This window comes from Nematolebias whitei, chromosome 16 (genome assembly GCF_014905685.2).
Source record: "Nematolebias whitei isolate Nwh7 chromosome 16, NemWhi1, whole genome shotgun sequence".
NCBI classification, from domain to species: domain Eukaryota; kingdom Metazoa; phylum Chordata; class Actinopteri; order Cyprinodontiformes; family Rivulidae; genus Nematolebias; species Nematolebias whitei.
Genome location: NC_056513.1, coordinates 5,945,237 through 5,954,743, shown reverse-complemented (window position 1 = coordinate 5,954,743; position 9,507 = coordinate 5,945,237).

Sequence of the window (9,507 nt, the reverse complement as noted above, 5' to 3'; positions counted from 1 at the left end):
TGCGTTGTCCACTACAGGGTGGTGTGGCCTCATGAGTGTACGGTGCTTAGAAAAAGGTTTTATGGTCAATACATGTTGGCTTTTTTGATAAAATAAAAAATATATAAATAAATAAACCCAATCAGAAAGTTAAGTAATCCATTCAAATACAAATGTGTAAGATATGTGACTGCATAAATATTCACCTGTTTCAAAGTCCTAATTTAACTAAGTGAAATTATTATTAAATTAAATTCCTCAAGAACTGGACAGAATATGGAACATGTGTAAATCTACTAAGAGCGGGCCGTCCTCACAAACGGAGACCGAGCAAGAAGGAGAGCAAAGAGAAAGGCATCGAAGACGCCCGTTAACACTCTGAGGGAGTTACAAGCAGGCGAGATGGGAGAAACCGTGCATACGACCACTGTTGCCGCAGTTCTTTACCAGTCCAAATGTTGTGGGAGAGTGACAAAGAGAGCGCCACTGTTGAACTCATGTCAGATCTCTACTAGAGTCTAAACGGTTCAGTCAGGATTTATCATGAGTTTTCTTCTAACCCTACCTCAGGCAGTTGATGTATGCACAGGCTCTCCCATCATCTGCTGAAGCTCGTCATTAATGCTTCGTTGTGCGAGATGTTTCACAGTTATTACCATCGCAGCACGTCCAAGCATGACTTATCCCAACCACCTAACTACAAACGTTGACAGAACCAAGAGATCAAACAATCTTTCCACAAATTGCATATTTCATACTCCTCCTACTAACATTGGTGTGCAGTCCCGTATTTGGCCACCAGATGTCAGTAAAATGTTTTAAATAAATTAACTTTTATTTACCGAAGTCTGGGTTCAACCACACTATAAGACCAACTTTAATAACAAAAAGAAACATTAATGCATTATTGAACATGGAAACATTAATGAAATATTCATTTTCAGGCTTCTCTTGTAAACGAGTCCCCGAGAATCAATGGGACTAACCTGTATAAATAAAGGTTGAATGAAAATTGCAGCGTAATAAACATCAGAGCCAATTATTCACATTTAAGAACTTCTGAGTTCTGTTGGTGACAGATCGCCGTAGTAATTAGAGGTGCCGTGTGAGAGACAATACTAGTGTGTGTGAGAGACAATACTAGTGTGTGTGAGAGAAAGAGAGAGAATACTAGTGTGTGTGAGAGACAATACTAGTGTGTGTGAGCGAGAATACTAGTGTGTGTGAGAGAGAATACTAGTGTGTGTGAGAGAGAATACTAGTGTGTGTGAGAGAAAGAGAGAGAATACTAGTGTGTGTGAGAGACAATACTAGTGTGTGTGAGAGAGAATACTAGTGTGTGTGAGCGAGAATACTAGTGTGTGTGAGAGAGAATACTGGTGTGTGTGAGAGAGAATACTGGTGTGTGTGAGAGAAAGAGAGAGAATACTAGTGTGTGTGAGAGACAATACTAGTGTGTGTGAGAGACAATACTAGTGTGTGTGAGAGACAATACTAAAGGATAAAGAGATTTTTATTTGGGGGGGGATTATTTTCGTGTATTTTGTGGAAATGTAAAGTGATTTTGAAATATTCTTATCCAGCTCACGTTTCCCTTTTACCTTTTTAGTTTTAGCTTTATAAGTCTTTATAAACATCCTAACTGACAGGAGGAGAAGATAAATGTACATAAATAATATGTAGTGGAACAGAATCAGGTTAAAGTTTGTACTTCAGCTGTAACAGACTTTTTTTTATTTTTATCATAACGTTAAAAATGCACATGGACCAGTTTGTGCAAAACCAAAATTAATCTCTTTATCTGCTGTGATCCAAACGTACACAAATGATGCAACTCAGTTCAGACATTTAGATCAATGTTAGGGTCCAAATATGAAATTATGTTTCAGAACATTGAGATCATTGTGTCCACATGTGGACGAGTGAGGCACAAACACGGAGCTGACCTCAGATGGTGTTTTTTTATCCAAAGAGGAGATTAACTTTGTCAATTTGTTCTGTGTTGGTGGGGAAATGGACAATTATCACACAGGACACGGTTGTTTGCAGAGACTTAACTTCCTGAGACAAAGTTTATTGTTTCTATTTTAATTATAGTAACTTTGTGTCTGTCAATATAAAGATCTTGTTTCCTGGGAACAAGAAGCCATTTTTTTAAACAACGCAAGCAGCCGCACAAAGATCAGAAAGATTCATGAACAGTTGTACAAATTTTGTTACACTGACAAATACAAAACAAAGTATAACACGATGAAAAGATCATTGTGGTACTGCTAACAATATGCAAAAACGTGTGTTTTGTTATTAACTGGACTTGAGTATTTAAAGTGTGGCGGATTTTCCTATAAATTGTCTCAACACAGAAACAGGTGAAATTAAAGTTGTCTTCAAAAATGGCCTTTGAATTTATTATAATGAACGGACGCAGACGGGGTGCGTCACACAGCCTTGTTTATAACGAAAAGTTCAGTCCAGTTTTAAAGATCTCGTTCATGTGATAAGAAAGACACTGGCTCAGAAAGAAATGGTGCTGTGCTCTTTGATAACTGGTCCTGTTGTTTATGTACTCCGTTCCATTGAGATTAAACCAGTTAGACAAGAAATCAGGCATGAGATGTATTTGTTCTGTTTTGATAAAGCAGGAGGTGCATGGTTCATCATTAAATATCAAAACACCCTGAGCACAGCATGTTCCTCCTGTGGAGACTGGCACATAATGTGAATTTATATTTACGGTAAGATGCAAAGTTCTCTGTGACAAAAGGCGCTCGTTGCAATGTCATGAAGACCTACCAAAACATTTACAGGAAAATATGCAACAACAAGATTGCTAATATAAGATGGAGCTAGGTTGTTGAGGGCTTTGTAGGTTAGAAGTAAGATTTTGAATTATTTTCTGGATTTGACAGGGAGCCAATGGAGATAAGCTAAAACTGGAGAGATATGATCTCTCCCAGTAACTCCAGTTAAAACTCTGGCAGCAGCATTTTGGATCAACTGAAGATGTTTTAAAGAAGTTTTTGGGGACACTGATAATAAACCATTGCAATAGTGAACCATGAACCATGAACCAGTTTTTCTGCATCATTTTTAGATCAGATGTTTTTAATGTTAGTGATATCACGCAGGTGGAAGAAGGTGGTTCTAGTAACGTTTTTAATGTGGGGGTTAAAAGACACGTCCTGATCAAAAATAAGATTTTTAACATTAGAGCTGGAGGACAGATTAATGTCATCCAAGGAGGGAGAAAGACTGAAAAAATTATGCGTAAGGTGTTCAGGTCCAAAAACCAAAACCTCAGTCTTGTCTGTGTTCAAAAGCTGAAAATTTAGGGTCATCCAGGTTTTTATGTCTTTAAGACAGTCAGGTCATCTGGTCAGTTTCTTTTTTTTTAGCTGAAACATTTCAGAAAAAAAAAAAAAAAGAATCTGTCCAGATGACCTGACTGAAAATTGATGGATTGTATACCTGGATTATTATGCATGGACTTTCTTAGTCTTTATGACATGGTTGTAGTCTAAATAGCTGATTGGATTCATTGGGTTTCATGGACAAATATAATTGTGTATCATCACCATAACAAGGAAAATTTATGCCATGCTGTTTAATAACTTTACCTAATGGAAGCATAAGGTAAAGAATATTGGTCCAAGCACTGAACTCTGAGGAACTCCATGACTCGTAAAAAGCAGCTTTTCTGTCCGGCTTTCAGGGGGAAATCGAGTTGACTCATTTCCTCCTTTTGATTATCTTACAATGTTAGCAGTGCTATCAGAAGTTTAGATGTTTGACTTGCATAGCCTTGCTGTCTGGGTACTATTATCTGCTGTGTAGCAAATTATGTTTAATTACATTACAATACTGGCCGGTTGGTACTGGTACTTTTTTGGTTTATCTGGATGGCAAACTTCTAATGTGTGCACTTCATTGACTTCCAACTCAGGTTGCGATATGGATGGTGGAACACTGGGTACAATAGTATAATTTGTGCCTATTGGAGAACACTGGGGGACAGGTTTACAGAAACAAGACTGTACAGGCCGCTACAAGGAGCCGGTTTGGCCTCTTCTAAATTCATCTTGACCTCAATGTGTTGTTTGAAAGTCTTGTGTTTTTCTGCCATGTCCCTGTTTGTTGAGACGTGTATATCAGTGTGTCATGGCATCAGAACCAAAGCACACCTTGATGTGGTAAGCCTTAACAAAACCACAGTATTTGATACCATGGGAATGAAAACACTTAAAAGTTCTTGTACTTTCAAATGTGCTTACTAGGACTGCGTTAAATACTGCGCTGCTTTAGAAAATTATAAGTACACATGACAAGGTTTAGTCATGACGTGCCACCCTTTTGTGAGAAATACTTTGATTAAAGTCGGTATACTCTCTTTGTGCCAAAGGTTTTACTGGAGACTAAACTTAATTATTGATTAAAATCCTCCAGAAACAGTTCTCCTGAACAAAACAACTTCCCAGTCAGACTTCACTCTGTGATTTGTTTGTCTGAAACAGAAACACTTTATCAACGGACTCATTGACCTTTTCATAGTTACTAACGCGCATGCACCGCAACCCCAAAAATATGTCTTTTCTGTACACCGGCTTATTATTCACAGTAATATACTGTACACGTGTATTTGTAAATTATAGTTTTATAGTGATTTTATGTTGTGATATTGACATAATGTTGCAGGGCGTCTGAAACAGATTTAGATATGAACAGTGTTTAGACTAAGTGTACAATGAACCAAATGAATGCACGAATCTACTTAGACCACAATGCATTGCAAAATACTGACTTGGAGCGTTAGTAACTGTAAAAAGTTCAGTGTGTTTAGTTAATCTTGATTTATACTTGGTGAGACTTGATATCTATTCTCACTGACGTAGTTGCGTGACGAAAAAGACGTAATATTTGTTGGCTTGCTGTCCCAACTCTCACTGGTTCTGCTCGACACCGCACCAGTTAAGGGTCTGCCCACTGCCGGTACCCACCCCACTCAGCCTGGTTCCTGCGACCACCATGTTTGTAGTTCCAAGCGAAATGCTCCGAGGTGACAATTTTGACGTAAACAGACAGCAGCTGTTGATCGGCCAGCAGAGCTACATTACTGGATGACCCGCCCAGAAAAACTGCAAACTACATCTAAACCTCCACTTCCTCTCTGATCGTGCTGAGTCGTTTTTGCTTATTTCTGGTATGGAAGCTCCAAAAATGGTGCCGTGCACCAATGATGAGGGACTAACCTTCCTAACTTTATTGGTCGATGTTAGGATTCATCGTGAGCTGGATGGCGCCACAAGAAATGAGTGAATTTTCAGAGTGATATCGAAGATGATGGCGCAACATGGCTACACTCGAACCTTGAAACGGGTCCGAGTTAAGGTATAGAAATTAAAGTCCAACATTATGGTGATTAAGGACCACAACGGGTGGAGTGGCTCGAACACAATGACCTGTTACGATATCGCCCACTCTGCCCATCCCGCCCACAGAGCGGGGAAAAGAGTCACAGTGGAATATCCCCTCCACCCGAGAACAACCGAGAAGGTGGAGTCGCACTTACCAATGGAAAAGCAGCTTTTGTTCTCATATGCGTTACGAGAACTGGTTCTGAGCACAAACTCAAGATTCCAATCCAGCTTCAGAACAGAACGTTCAGAAGATCTAACCAGCTGGAAGTGTTATGGTTTACAGGCACTGGCAGATGGACTGGAACCATCACTCCAGATACCTGAACACATAATTATCCACTGGGCATCCAAATGACTATTGTTTACTCTCACACGTGACATAAACAGGATGTTTGTTTATTTGCTGCTGCGTTAGAAAAACGACCTCATTTTCAGTCCCACAGGTGCTTTTATTTATTTTTCTTGATTATAACAGACCTCCCCTCAAAATCTGTGGGCCTGTGCAGAAAGTCCAGTTCATGTACCAGTTTAAGCATTTGTTTTTATATGCAAATTGTTTAAAGAAATAAAAGAAATAACGTGTGATGCAGTGTAAACGATAGCCGACTCATACAGGAAGGAAACACTGAAACTGTGACACTGCTGACCGTTTTTTAATAATGTGAACGTTCATGAAGAATTCACTCTATTGTGATCCATTTTTCTTCTGTACGTTTTTCAGCGTGATTCTCGTCCTGCAGTTTTCAAGTTATTTCAACAAGTCATGAATCAAAACGTTCAGCCCTTTCATGACAATCCTGCTATGACTTTTGGTATTGGTGCAACTTTAGCTTTTTGAAATATTTAGCTTTTTCTGCTATTTTTGTCTCATAGAAAGTGAACTGAGCTCATTTTACATCCTTCAAATCTTTAGCTCTGTTTACAACCTTTTACTGCTCCTTTCACATTTTGTTCTGCTTCAGCTTCTTTCAGCTTCCTGCTGCAAATTTAACATGTTTTTTTTCAGCGACTCAAATACTTTCAGCTGTTTTTCAGCTGTTTTGTGCTCCTTTCAGATTCTTTCAGCTAATTACATTTTTGTGCTTCTAACTTTTTCCTGCTAATTTCAGCTGATTTATGCAAGTTTCAGCTTTTTCTACTATTTCAGCTATTTTACACTGGTATCAGTTTTTATGCTAATTTATGCTTTTTCAGCTAATTCCACTTTTTAAATTTTTTTTTTTTTTTTGCAATAATTTAAACTTTGGGGGGTTTATTCAGCAAAAATGTGCTCTTTCCACTTCCTTCTGGTAATTTTAGCTTCTTTCTGTCTTTTAAGCCAGCTGTTTGTTTGTTTTTTGTTTGTTTGTTTGTTTTGCTAATTTCAGCTTTTTTATTTAGATAATTCCCACTTTTTGTGCACATTTCTGCTTCTTTCAGCCTAATTAGGCAAATATGTTCTTTTTGCTTTCTTCTGCTAATTTAGGCTTGTTCTACATCTTAGCTAACTTTTTAAGCATTTTTAGCTCATTTCAGCTGTTTTCAGCTAATATACACTTTTTTTTTAGCTCATTTCTGCTTCTTTCAGCAAATGTGCTCTTTCTGCTTTCTTCTGAAAATTGAAGCTTGTTCTACCTTGTCAATTACTTTTTTAGCATTTTTAGCGCAGTTCAGCTGTTTTCAGATAAATTCAAGTTTTTTGTGGTAATTTAATGCTTTCAGTCTAATTAACTTCTTTCTGCTAATTTCAGCTTATGTGCCTTTCAGCCTTTTTTTATCTGCTAGTTTCAGCTTTTTCTACTATTTCAGCTACTTTTTAGCTGTTTTGTGCTAAATTTAGTTTTTTCATCTAATTCCACCTTTTATGCTCTTTTCAGCTCCTTCCACTTCCTTCAGGTAATTTAAGCTTCTTTCTACCTTTTCTGCTATTTTTCAGCTTGCTAATTTCAGCGTTTTTAGCTAATTTCATAATTTCTGTGCTCATTTCTAAACCTAATTCAGCAAATATGTATCCTTTCTGCTTTCTTCGGCTAATTTAGGCTTGTTCTTCCATTTCAGCTACATTTCAGCATGTTTTTAGCCAATTTCAGCTGTTTTGCAGCAAGTTCTTCAGCGTTTTTGCAGGAAATGTGGTTTAAAAAGATAATCTCTACCTTTATTCTTACAAGTAACCTAACGAGACATAGTGATAAAGTTTGGACCAAAGTTTGTTGGTGCAGATCCAATAACTTTCACGTTGTGGGAGTTTCAGGATCCTGTTGGCGTTCATCTTGTACATCGAGGAAACGCAGCAAGTTTGTGACAGATAAAAAAAGTCTTGACTCTTCTAGACTGAATGAAAAGAAACAGTGGACATGAGCGGGTGGAAAAAAGAGCAGCATGTTCCTGAGCCTAAACCAGACGGAGGGAGGGGGTTCTAAACGAGCTGGTCATGTGCAGCAGGAGGTACCAGAGTGGACCTGCCTTCAGGGCCGTCTTCAGATGTGTACACCAGATTAAAGGGTATTAAAGGCAGCGTATGGGCTGCAAACAGGAGCACCAACCAATCAGATTTCATCTTTTGTTTCTTGAGTTCATCGCCTGTCTCCTCCTTCTCCGTGGGCTTTAAAACCACGAGAAGACTTGGTGCTGAGCATCTTCGTTCTAAACATTAACCCCGTCTCCTGCCCCTTTTCCACGTGCAGCTCTTTGTTTAAAATATATAATAATTCCCACTGTGAGTGATTGAAGTCATTTTATTTAAAGTTCTCCTGTGGGTCCATCCCTCAGTCTGTCGGCAGTCTCTCACAGCACGACACTTTGAATGAATCCTTCTGCTCCTGGACTGAGGAGCACCTCTGTTCCCTCCTCGTCCCTAAGGCCTGACACATAGGTACGTATTCACTCCGAATGCACGGACCGACACCTCCTGTACTTTTAGGGGGGTTGTTTTCTTAATGTACATTTCATATGCTCTTTATTTGAAGCCTTCAGGTTGTCTAGGACGTGCGCACAGACAGTTTATGAAAGTTGTTAAACTAGGTCAACGTGAGACGCATGAACACGGGAGCGTGCCTCCTAGAAATAACTCTGAGTAACTGAGACGAGCATTTTATCTGGGGCTCTTTGACCCCAGCTTTCCAGCTTCGAATGTGCTTTCAGGAATTCTATAAACGAATTGCAGCTAACTATAGGGCCGTACTATGTGGGTTAAATTTCTAATTCAGGTGAACGGCGCTCATTCTTTCCTGGAGGCAGACAGAGATTCTCAGGTTCTGGATGCTCACTGCACATTAGTTGATTTATGCGAGGAGTAACCGTGTAGGATTAATTTCTGCTCGTGTTTTTTCTTAAAAGCCCTCGTTGTGTGTTATTGTGTGAACGTTTATGCAGCATTCACACTACTGTGATCCATTTTTCTTTTGTCGTCTTTCTCGTCCTGCAGTTTTCAGCTATTTCAACAAGTCATTAAAAAAACGTTCAGCTCTTTCATGACGATCCTAATATGACTTTTGGTATTGGTTTAGCTTTAGCTTTATGATATATTTTGTCATTTTTTTTTTCTCATACAAAATGAACTGAGCTCATTTTAACCCTTCAGATCTTTAGATCTGTTTACAACCTTTTGCTGCTCCTTTCACATTTTGTTCTGCTTCAGCTTCTTTCAGCTGTCTTGTGAAAATTTAAACTTTTTTCAGCTAATTTCAGCTGTTTTTCAGCTGTTTTGTGCTCCTTTCAGATTATTTCTGCTAACTACATTTTTTTTTTTTTGCTTCTTCTAACTTCTTTCTGCTCATTTCAGCTTATTTCCGCGTTTCAGCTTTTTCTGCTTTTTCAGCTAGCCGTTTTATGCTAATTAAGCTTTTTCAGCTAATTCCACATTTGCACTCATTTCAACTTTTTCAGCCTAATTCAGGAAAAATCTGCTCTCCTCTTCCTTCTGGTAATTTAAGCTTCTTTCTGGTTTTTGTAGCTGCTTTTCAACTGGTTTCTTTTGCTAATTTCAGCTTCTTGTTTTTTCAGATAATTTACACTATTTTGTGCTCATTTCTGCTTCTTTCAGCCTCATTGGCAAACGTGTTCTTTCTGCTTTCTTCTGCTAATTTAATTTTTTTTCTGCTATTTTGGCTACTATTCAGCTGTTTTATGCAAGTTT